Source organism: Triticum dicoccoides, chromosome 2B (genome assembly GCF_002162155.2).
Source record: "Triticum dicoccoides isolate Atlit2015 ecotype Zavitan chromosome 2B, WEW_v2.0, whole genome shotgun sequence".
NCBI lineage: Eukaryota > Viridiplantae > Streptophyta > Magnoliopsida > Poales > Poaceae > Triticum > Triticum dicoccoides.
This window is the reverse complement of record NC_041383.1, coordinates 814,488,643-814,500,271: the sequence shown is the minus strand read 5'-3', so window position 1 is coordinate 814,500,271 and position 11,629 is coordinate 814,488,643.

Genomic DNA, 11,629 nt, shown 5'->3' with positions numbered 1-11,629 from the left:
AAGAGAAAAAAAATAAAAAAAGAGGAGAAGAACAAAGGAATATAAGAGAAGAAGAAAAAAATAGAGTAATTTCTATTTTTTCTTCTTCACCTCTATTCCTTTCTTCTTCTCCTCTTTTTTTCTTTTTTTTCTTCGATCTTCTCCTCTATTCCTTTCTTATTCTCCTCTTTTTTTTCTTCTTCCTCTTCTTATTTTTATCGGGTATGTCGTTGTCGATATACCACCTCCACGATAACTTCGACATGAGGGGGGGGGTCGATATACCCCCCCCCCCCGATAGCTTCAACATGAGGAGGGGGAGGGGATCAAGGGTTCGAGGGTTGATACGTCTCCGTCATATCTATAATTTTTGATTGTTCCATGCCAATATTATTCAACTTTCATATACTTTTGACAACTTTTTATACTATTTTTTTGGGACTAACATATTGATCCAGTGCCCAGTGCCAGTTACTGTCCGTTGCATGTTTTATGTTTCGTATAAACCCCATACCAAACGGAGTCCAAATGGGATAAAAATGGACGGAGAAATATTTTGGAATATTTATGATTTTTGGGAAGTAAAATCAACGCGAGACGGTGCCCGAGGGAGCCAGGAGATAGGGGGCGCGCCCCAGGGAGGCAGGCGCGCCCTGGACTCTCCTGGCCCCCTCGTAAGGTGGTTGACGCTCTTCTTTTGCCGCAAGAAAGCTAATTTTATGAGAAAGATCTGGGCGAAAGATTCACCCCAATCGGAGTTACGGATCTCCGGATATAAAAGAAACGGTGAAGGAGCATAATCTGACAACACAGAAACAGAGAGACAGATCCAATCTCGGAGGGGCTCTCGCCCCTCCCATGCCATGGGAGCCAAGGACCAGAGGGGAAACCCTTCTCCCATCTAGGGAGAAGGTCAAGGAAGAAGAAGAAGAAGGGGGGCTCTCCCCCCTTGTTTTCGGTGGTGCCGGAGCGGTGCCGGGGGCCATCATCATCACCGCGATCTACACCAACACCGCCATCATCTTCACCAACATCTCCATCACCTTCCCCCCTCTATCTACAGCGGTCCACTCTCCCGCAACCCGCTGTACCCTCTACTTGAACATGGTGCTTTATGCTTCATATTATTTTCCAATGATGTGTTGCCATCCTATGATGTCTGAGTAGATTTTCGTAGTCCTATCGGTGATTGATGAATTGCTATGATTGGTTTGAGTTGCATGTTTTATTATTGGTGCTGTCCTATTGTGCCCTTAGTGTCACGCAAGCGTGAGGGATTCCCGCTGTAGGGTTTGCAATATGTTTTATGATTTTCTTATGGTGGGTGGCGTGAGTGACAGAAGCACAGACCCGAGTAAGTAGGTTGTTTGCGTATGGGATAAACGGGACTTGATACTTTAATGCTATGGTTGGGTTTCACCTTAATGAATCTTTAGTATTTGCGGATGTTTGCTAGAGTTCCAATCATAAGTGCATATGATCCAAGTAGAGAAAGTATGTTAGCTTATGCCTCTCCCTCAAATAGAATTGCAATATTGATTACCGGTCTAGTAACATAGTCAATTGCTTAGGGACAATTCCACAGCTCCTACCACCACTTTTCCACACTCGCTATATTTACTTTATTGCATCTTTATCTAAACAGCCCCTAGTTTATGTTTACGTGCTCTTTATTATCTTGCAAACCTATCCTATCACACCTACAAAGTACTTCTAGTTTCATACTTGTTCTAGGTAAAGTGAACGTCAAGCGCGCGTAGAGTTGTATCGGTGGTCGATAGAACTTGAGGGAATATTTATTCTTCCTTTAGCTTCTCGTTGGGTTCGACACTCTTACTTATCGGAAACTGTTGCGATCCCATACAATTGTGGGTTATCAAGACCTTTTTCTGGCGCCGTTGCCAGGGAGTCATAGGGTGGGGTGAATATTCTCGTGTGTGCTTGTTTGCTTTATCACTAAGTAATTTTTATTTGCTGTTCCTTGTAGTTCTGTATCTTTAGTTATGGATATGGAACATGAAATACCAAAAAAATTAGGTGTAGATGCTACTCATGGAGATGGGGAACCTCCTAAAACCCTCGATGCTCGTTATGTGAAAGAAATTATGCACTACTTTAATAATCCTGAGAAAACCCCATTCCGTTATGTTATGGGAGACACGTTGGATCAACGTCAATACTTTAGGGATTATCGCTTGACACAAAAAGGGAAACTATTATGGGATCAAATTTCTATGTTGCATTGGTATGCTCGTCAACTATGCGTGATACATGATTATACTTGTTGCTCTAGGATGAAGGCTCCACACCTTCCCTTTTCATGGAAATTCAATGATAATGAAACCTTAGCTTCTTATGCTAATGGTGTCTATGATTACTATGATGTAGAACAAATAGAAGAATTTGTTGCTTTTATGGGTGCTTATGAGGTTGAATCTATGTTTAAAGCGTTTGATGATTTTGATGATTCAGTTTATAGACCAGAAAATCTTGCTATACTTAGATATTGCTATGAAAATTATGAATACAATTACTATATTAATGCACTTATTGAGAAAGTCTCCGCTGTCCAAGAAGAGACTAATATTTTGCAGGAAGCTATGGAAGAAGAAATTGATGAAACTGTGAGCTCATTAGAAGAAAAAGATGATGAGGAGAGCGAAGAACAAAAGGAGGAAGAGCGGATTGATCACCCATGCCCACCTTATAATGAGAGTAACTCTTCAACTCATACATTGTCTAATTCCCCTTCGTGCTTACCGAAGGATGATTGCTATGATGATTATTGCTATGATCCCGTTGATTCTCTCGAAATATCCCTTTTTGATGATGCTTTCTATGCTTGTGGCCAAGATGCCAATATGAATTATGCTTATGGAGATGAACTTGCTATATTTCCTTATGTTAAACATGAAATTATTGCTATTGCACCCACGCATGATAGTCCTATTATCCTTTTGAATTCTCCCTACCACACTTTATCGGAGAAGTTTGTGCTTATTAAGGATTATATTGATGGGTTGCCTTTTACCATTGCACATGATGATTTTGATAGATATAATATGCATGTGCTTGCTGCTCCTACTTGCAATTATTATGAGAGAGGAACTACATCTCCGCCTCTTTATGTTTCCAACACGATGAAATTGCAAGAAACTGTTTATACTATCTATTGGCCTTTACTTGGTGTGCATGAATTGTTCTTTTATGACATGCCGATGTATAGGAAGAGTGTTAGACTTCGTCACTGCTTGATATATGTTACTTTGTGCTCACTACTAAATTACAAATCATTGTTAATTAAAATTGGCTTTAATATACCTTGGGATCCGGGTGGATTCATTACTTGAGCACTAAATGCCTAGCTTAATGGCTTTAAAGAAAACGCTGCCAGGGAGACAACCCGGAAGTTTTAGAGAGTCATTTATTTATGTTGAGTGCTTTTATATGGTTTAAAAAAAAGAGGGGAACCTAAAAACTTTTCAAAAAGGAAAGTGAAAGTGAGAAAGACAAGCATTGTTGAAGTGGGAGCTAGCCTTGGACTTTGTTCATGCTCACGGAAACTTTGTGAATCTTGGTTACAGAAACTTTTCAACAAAAATAATTATCCCCTTGTAAAATTCCATTGTATTATAAAAATAATGTGCCAAGGTTTGCCTTTAGGATGTTTACAATGCTTGTTGGTTTGTACGGTGCGGGACAGAAACTTTGGCTGTAGTGCGCGATTTTACATTTTTGACTGAAACGTCAAATACTTCTGATTCCTTTTGCACTGTCTTGATGTCCAACTTGTTTATTTTTCCTAATTTTGGTAGAATTTGTGGGGTACCAGAAGTATGGTGAATGTTCAGATTGCTACAGACTGTTCTGTTTTTGACAGATTCTGTTTTTGATGCATAGTTTGCTTGTTTTGATGAATCTATCAATTTATACTAGTGGATTAAGCCATCGGAAAGCTATATTACAGTAGACACAATTAAAAAAAATATGAATTGGTTTGCAACAGTACTTAGAGTGGTGATTTGCTTTATTATACTAATGGATCTTACCGAGTTTTCTGTTGAAGTTTTGTGTGCATATAGTGTCTAATCGAGGATGCCTCAATATGAGGAAAAGGAAGAGAGGCAAGAGCTCAAGCTTGGGGATGCCCGAGGCACCCCAAGTAAATATTCAAGGAGACTTAAGCGTCTAAGCTTGGGGATGCCCCGGAAGGCATCCCCTCTTTCTTCAACAAGTATCGGTATGTTTTCGAATTCGTTTCGTTCATGCATTATGTGCAAGTCTTGGAGCATCTGTTGCATTTAGTTTTCATTTTTATTTTATGCACCATGCTGGTATGAGATAGTCCTTGGTTGATTTATAGAATGCTCATTGCACTTCACTTAAATCTTTTGAGTATGGCTTTATAGAATGCTTCATGTGCTTCACTTATATCATTTGAAGTTTGGATTGCCTGTTTTTGTTCACATAGAAAACCGCCATTTGTAGAATGATCTTTTGCTTCACTTATATTTGTTAGAGCGTGGGCATATCTTTTGTAGAAAGAATTAAACTCTCTTGCTTCATTTATATCTATTTAGAGAGATGACAGGAATTGGTCAATCACATGGCTAGTCATAAAATCCTACATAAACTTGTAGATCGCTGAATATGATATGTTTGATTCCTTGCAATAGTTTTACGATATAAAGGTGGTGATATTAGAGTCATGCTACTGGGTGGTTGTGGATTGTAGAGACACTTGTGTTGAGGTTTGCAAGTCTCGTAGCATGCACGTATGGTAACCGTTGTGTGACAAATTTGAAGCATGGGGTGTTTCTTTGATTGTCTTCCTTATGAGTGGCGGTCGGGGATGAGCGATGGTCTTTTCCTACCAATCTATCCCCCTAGGGGCATGCGTAATAGTACTTTGCTTCGAGGGCTAATAAACTTTTGCAATAAGTATATGAGTTCTTTATGAGTAATGTGAGTCCATGGATTATACGCACTTTTACCTTTCCATCTTTGCTAGCCTCTTCGAGAGTTGGTGCAAACTTTGCCAGTGCATCCAAACCCCGTGATACGATACGCTCTATCACACATAAGCCTCCTTATATCTTCCTCAAAACAGCCACCATACCTACCTATCATGGCATTTCCATAGCCATTCCGAGATATATTAACATGCAACTTCCATCATCATCATATACATGACTTGAGAATTTATTGTCATATTTCTTTGCATGATCGTAAGATAGCTAGCATGATGTTTTCATGGCTTGTCCGTTTTTTGATGTCATTGCTACGCTAGATCATTGCACATCGCGGTACACCGCCGGAAGCATTCATATAGAGTCATATCTTTGTTCCAGTATTGAGTTGTAATATTGAGTTGTGATGATCATAGAGCATTGCCCTATGAAAAAAAGGAAAAAAAGGAAAGGCCAAAGAAGCCTAAATAAAAAAGGGGGCCAAAGAAGCGCACCGAAAAAAGGAAAAAAAAGACAAGAAAAGGGGCAATGTTACTATCCTTTTTCCACACTTGTGCTTCAAAGTAGCACCATGTTCTTCATATAGATTGTCTCCTATGTTGTCACTTTCATATACTAGTGGGAATTTTCATTATAGAACTTGGCTTGTATATTCCAACGATGGGCTTCCTCAAATTCCCTAGGTCTTCATGAGCAAGGAAGTTGGATGCACACCCACTAAGTTTATTTTGTTGAGCTTTCATACATCTATAGCTCTTAGTGCATCCATTCCATGGCAATCCCTACTCCTCATATTGACATCAATTGGTGGGCATCTCCATAGCCCGTTGATTAGCCGCGTCGATGTGAGACTTTCTCCCTTTTTGTCTTCTCCACATAACCTCCATCATTATATTCTATTCCACCTATAGTGCTATATCCATGGCTTGCGCTCATGTATTGCGTGAGGGTTGAAAAAGCTGAAGCGTGTTAAAAAGTATGAACCAATTGCTCGGCTTGTCATCGGGGTTGTGCATGATGGGGGCATTTTGTGTGACGAAAATGAAGCATGGCCAAACTATATGACTTTGTAGGGATAAGCTTGCTTTGGCCTTGTTGTTTTCAAAAGACATGATTGCTTTATTAGTACGCTTGAAGTATTATTGTTTCTTATGTCAAATGATAGACTATTGCTTTGAATCACTCGAGTCTCAATATTCATGTCACGATTAGACATATGATCAAGATTATGCTAGGTAGCATTCCACATCAAAAATTATCTTTTTTATCATTTACCTACTCGAGGACGAGCAGAAATTAAGCTTGGGATGCTGATACGTCTCCGTCGTATCAATAATTTTTTATTGTTCCATGCCAATATTATTCAACTTTCATATACTTTTGGCAACTTTTTATACTATTTTTCTGGGACTAACATATTGATCTAGTGCCTAGTGCCATTTCCTGTCTGTTGAATGTTGTATGTTTCGCAGAAACCCCATACCAAACGGAGTCCAAACGGGATAAAAACGGACGGAGAATTATTTTGGAATATTTATGATTTTTGGGAAGTAAAATCAACGCGAGACGGTGCCCGAGGGGGCCAGGAGATAGGGGGCGCGCCCCAGGGAGGCAGGCGCGCCCTGGACTCTCCTGGCCCCCCCGTAAGGCGGTTGACGCTCTTTTTTTGCCGCAAGAAAGCTAATTTTATGAGAAAGATCTGGGCGAAAGATTCACCCAAATCGGAGTTACGGATCTCCGGATATAAAAGAAACGGTGAAGGGGCAGAATCTGACAACGCGTAAACAGAGAGATATATCCAATCTCGGAGGGGCTCTCGCCCCTCCCATGCCATGGGAGCCAAAGACCAGAGGGGAAACCCTTCTCCCATCTAGGGAGAAGGTCAAGGAAGAAGAAGAAGAAGAAGGGGGGCTCTCTCCCCCTTGCTTTCGGTGGCGCCGGAGCGGTGCCGGGGGCCATCATCATCACTGCCATCTACACCAACACCGACATCATCTTCACCAACATCTCCATCACCTTCCCCCCCGCTATCTACAGCGGTCCACTCTCCCGCAACCCGCTGTACCCTCTACTTGAACATGGTGATTTATGCTTCATATTATTTTCCAACGAGGATGTTGCCATCCTATGATGTCTGAGTAGATTTTCGTTGTCCTATCGGTGATTGATGAATTGCTATGATTGGTTTGAGTTGCATGTTTTATTATTGGTGCTGTCCTATTCTGCCCTCCGTGTCGCGCAAGCGTGAGGGATTCCTGCTGTAGGGTTTGCAATATGTTTATGATTTGCTTATGGTGGGTGGCGTGAGTGAGAGAAGCACAGACCCGAGTAAGTAGGTTGTTTTCATATGGGATAAAGGGGACTTGATACTTTAATGCTATAGTTGGGTTTTACCTTAATGAATGTTTAGTACTTGCGGATGCTTGCTAGAGTTCCAATCATAAGTGCATATGATCCAAGTAGATAAAGTATGTTAGCTTATGCCTCTCCCTCAAATAGAATTGCAATAGCGATTACCGGTCTAGTAACATAGTCAATTGCTTAGGGACAATTCCAGAACTCCTACCACCACTTTTCAACACTCGCTATATTTACTTTATTGCATCTTTATCTAAACAGCCCCTTGTTTACGTTTACGTGCTCTTTATTATCTTGCAAACATATCCTATCACACCTACAAAGTACTTCTAGTTTTATACTCATTCTAGGTAAAGTGAACGTCAAGCATGCGTAGAGTTGTATCGGTGGTCAATAGAACTTGAGGAATATTTATTCTTCCTTTAGCTCCTCGTTGGGTTCGACACTCTTACTTATCGAAAACTGTTGCGATCCCCTACACTTGTGGGTTATCAAGGGTTCGAAGGGTCGAGGGTTGTCAAGGGGCCGAGGGTTCGAGGGTTCTAGGTTCGAGGGTCATCGAGGGGTCGAGGATCACCGAGGGGTCAAGAGGTTGGCTAGTGTCAAAGTATTGCAGAAATCTATGGCTTCATCGTTAGCCATTAGTAACCGGGGCATGATGGTACGAAGTTCTCCAAATTTATTCTAGAACGGAGTCCTGGATAGGATAATCCTCCTTTTGGTACAAATTTCAGCAAAGGCCTTCCAAATAGCAATATTCGAAAGGCTCTTGTTGTACTTTGTACCAAAAAGTGAATTATCATATCTGGGATTCTGTTCCAGAATAACTTTGGAGAGCTTCGTACCATCATGCGCCTGTTACTTTCGCCTAATGACGAAGACATGGTTTTGTTGAATCCTTTGACACTAGACCATAGAAGCACTGCCGAGGCCACCCAAATTTACCAAGTTAAAAGAGCGTTGTCGTCGAGGCCACCCCGAACCCTTGAAGCGTTGTCGAGGACACCCTAAACCCTAAAGAAGAGCCGAGGCCACCAATTAATATAATTCCTTGTTGGGATTAGCTATAGCTAGGTCTACGTTTGCCACTAATATATCCATTTGTCATGTTTGTATTATAATTGCCATGTTGTAATATTTGCAGAAACTATGGAGTAGGGCTGAGACGAGGAAGCAGAACAGGTGTTGGGGGACATAATCGCAGTCGAAGGTGATGTCATATCGTATCTCAACGAAACTGATGGTCTGGAAGGAGAGGGTGAAGCAGGCTACGGTTATCGAACAACGGAGAAGGAAGGACATGATTATGATGGCTCCGGTGAACGAATGCCGGTGCAAGAAGGAGACCGTGATGACGGCTCCGGTGACTTAACAGAGTCCGGTCAGGTATATATATTAATTAAGCCTGTGCTGACTAGCTAATTGATGCATTCATTATTTTGGTATCTACACATATTAACTCGCGTCTTTCTTCTTTTTTCTAGCCCTTCGGATCGAGCACAACTTCGGTAAAGAGACGAGGCCCAAAGAAAAAGTTGTGCTCAGATGAAAGGTTCACGATCACAGCAATCACGCGTGATGGCCAACCGATTGAACCCCTTCGGATCAAGGACACATTTACTGCTCAGTGCGGGACATGATCCCAATCAGCATCGAGCTATGGAATCTGCCTAAGAAGGAGAGCTTCAAGTTTCTTTTGTCGAAGATAGATAGAAAGAGGATCTTTGGATAGCGCTGAAGGTAAATTTCACCCTACCGAAAGAGGAGGATCCGGAGAATCCAGTTATAGAGCCACTAATCAAGTCCTGTGCTCTCAAGAAGATGTCAGATCTATTCAGGAGGTGGAAGAATGAGCTGAAAGGAAAGTTTGTCGACAAAGAAAAGACACCAGAATTCATCGGCTCGTATGAGAAGCTCAGAGATCAATGGGATGCATTTTTGGCCAACAAGACATCGGAGAGGAGTAAGAAGATGTCAGCGACAAACAAGGTAAATGCTGCGAAGAAGGAGCATCAACATCGCACGGGGCAGGTGGCTACGTCAGAGCCCGGCCGTTGTGGGCCAAGGCTGAGAACTACCTGCTTGATAAAGGGGTCGAACCAGAGACATTGAACTGGCCAGACTGTTCAAGTACTTGGTTCTTCGGGGTTGGTGGAACCTTGGACACTGTAACTGGGAAGTGCGTTTGGACTAGCAAGCAACTGTGAATACCAGTCATGAAGCTTCAGGACTATATCATCACAGCGGAGGAAGGGAGGTTCGTTCCAGACAGAGAGAGGGACGAGCTCACAATGGCCCTCAAGAATCCTTAGCACCCTGGACGGACATGAGGCACGCCAGGCTCCGTTCCGTGGAAGGAGGGGTTTCCGGAAGTAGGCGGTTACAAATGCCAAGAGAGGAGGAGGAAAGTGGAGCAGAGAAAACTGCAGGAGCTGCACGCAAGGGTACAAAAGCTAGAGGATCAAGAAGCAGTTCAAAGCAAGCGACCTGCCGAAGCTACCCCCGGAGCTACCCCGCCATCTCAGCGGAGAAGCAACATGGCTTCCCCCGAGCTGCTTCAGCTGGAGGCTGTCTTCACGGCTCCTTCTAGCTACCCCGTGGATGCTATCACAAAGTCTCAACATTGCGACCTTATGACGCAATGGCAGAACTACAAAGTCATGGCGGCTGTCGGCAACTTTTCACTGCCGTCCAATTCCAAAAGGATATGCTAGGGTGATGGTGGACGAAATAACGGAGGGATTTGAGGAGCTCGTGCTTGACCACCCTACCGGTGAAGGGGAGACTAGGCTGGGTTCTGCTCTAAAGACTCCATGCCTATAGCGGAAGGAGCTCATCAACCTTCCGAACTGGACGCCTCCGCCTCCTCCTCCTCTTCTGGCGAGTCAGGGCACTCCGCCTGCTCCTCCAGCGAGTGATCAGCGCACTCCGCCTCCTTCTCCGGCGTGTGGCGGCACTCCGCCTCCTTCTCCGCCTGCGGCGCGCCCGACCAGCCAGCCTCCTCCTTCTCCGCCTCATCAGCAAGGGCAGAAGAGACTCGCCTCCGCTCCAGCTACTCTGTTGCGTCGTAGTCCTTCTCCTCCGCCTAATAAGAAATGAAAGAAGACAGCCGCAGCCGCTCGGCCTGCTCCGGCGTCTAGCAGTACAGCTAGAGGCGGGAGGCAATACAGATTCGGTCCATCTCTCAAGACTCCAGAAAAGTTACCATACGAGATGACCGAACAGGAAAACACGGATATATGTCAAGCCCAAGTGAAGGACTACTTCAAAACACAAAGAGCTAAGAGACATCCACCTCCAGAGGAGAAGATAGAACCGGTGAAAGCGAAGTGCACTTTGCATGCCCTGTAGTGACCACCACCGTCTCCACCGCAAACCAACTATGAGCGCATTACTGAAAGGACATATAAGGAAGCGAAGCGGTCGGGAAGTACTTGCAGTGAAAAAAGGTTATAAGAACGAAGAAGTGGGAAAAAATTCCCCAGCTCGGCGAACAAGCAAACCAATCGTGCTCCCCCGCTCAAGGAGTCTAGCGATATCGTCGCTAATCATCCGGGGATCTTGCCCCGGTACCAATCCTGTAGATTACATGCACGATGATGATGCACATTTTGTGATAATGAAGGTGGACATATTCAAATACGAGTACGGGAAGCCTCTCGTCAAACATGGCACTACTCTAACAACCATGATGCGAAGATTCCATGATTGATACATGTAAACCTGCAGAAAGTCGTCTCGGAAGAAAATCGATACTTTCACACTGAAAGTTAAAGAGGATCAGCACGACCTCGTTCGAATTGAGGAGTTGTCTATTCCATTTGAGGATTTCTTCCAGTTTTTCAATCAAAAGGCCCTCCATAAATTAACGGTCACTTGCTACTATCTGTAAGTAATACTTCTGTCATTAAGTCTCTGTATATAGCTCAGCTCTTTTATTGCATGTATATATAATTATCCTCACTATATTATGCAGATTGAAGATCGCCGAATGTAGAAAAGCTGAAATGTATGATATTGGGTTCATTAATACAAATCTCATAGATCAATTTACGGTTACATTTCATCCCAAAGAAACCAAGGACAACTTGCTACGATCATTGATAATAAATCAAAACAAAGATACAATACTCTTTCCTTACAAATTCAAGTGAGTGTTGCTGTCTTGTGCATATTCGGTTTCCCTTAATTATTACTCGAGGTTATAGTAATTAATGTAAATTGATGAGTTATGCATGCATGCGTAGTTTCCACTATATTCTCCTAGAGATTAAGCTTGAGCGGGGACTAGCAAACGTCTTAGACTCGAGACGAAAAGATCC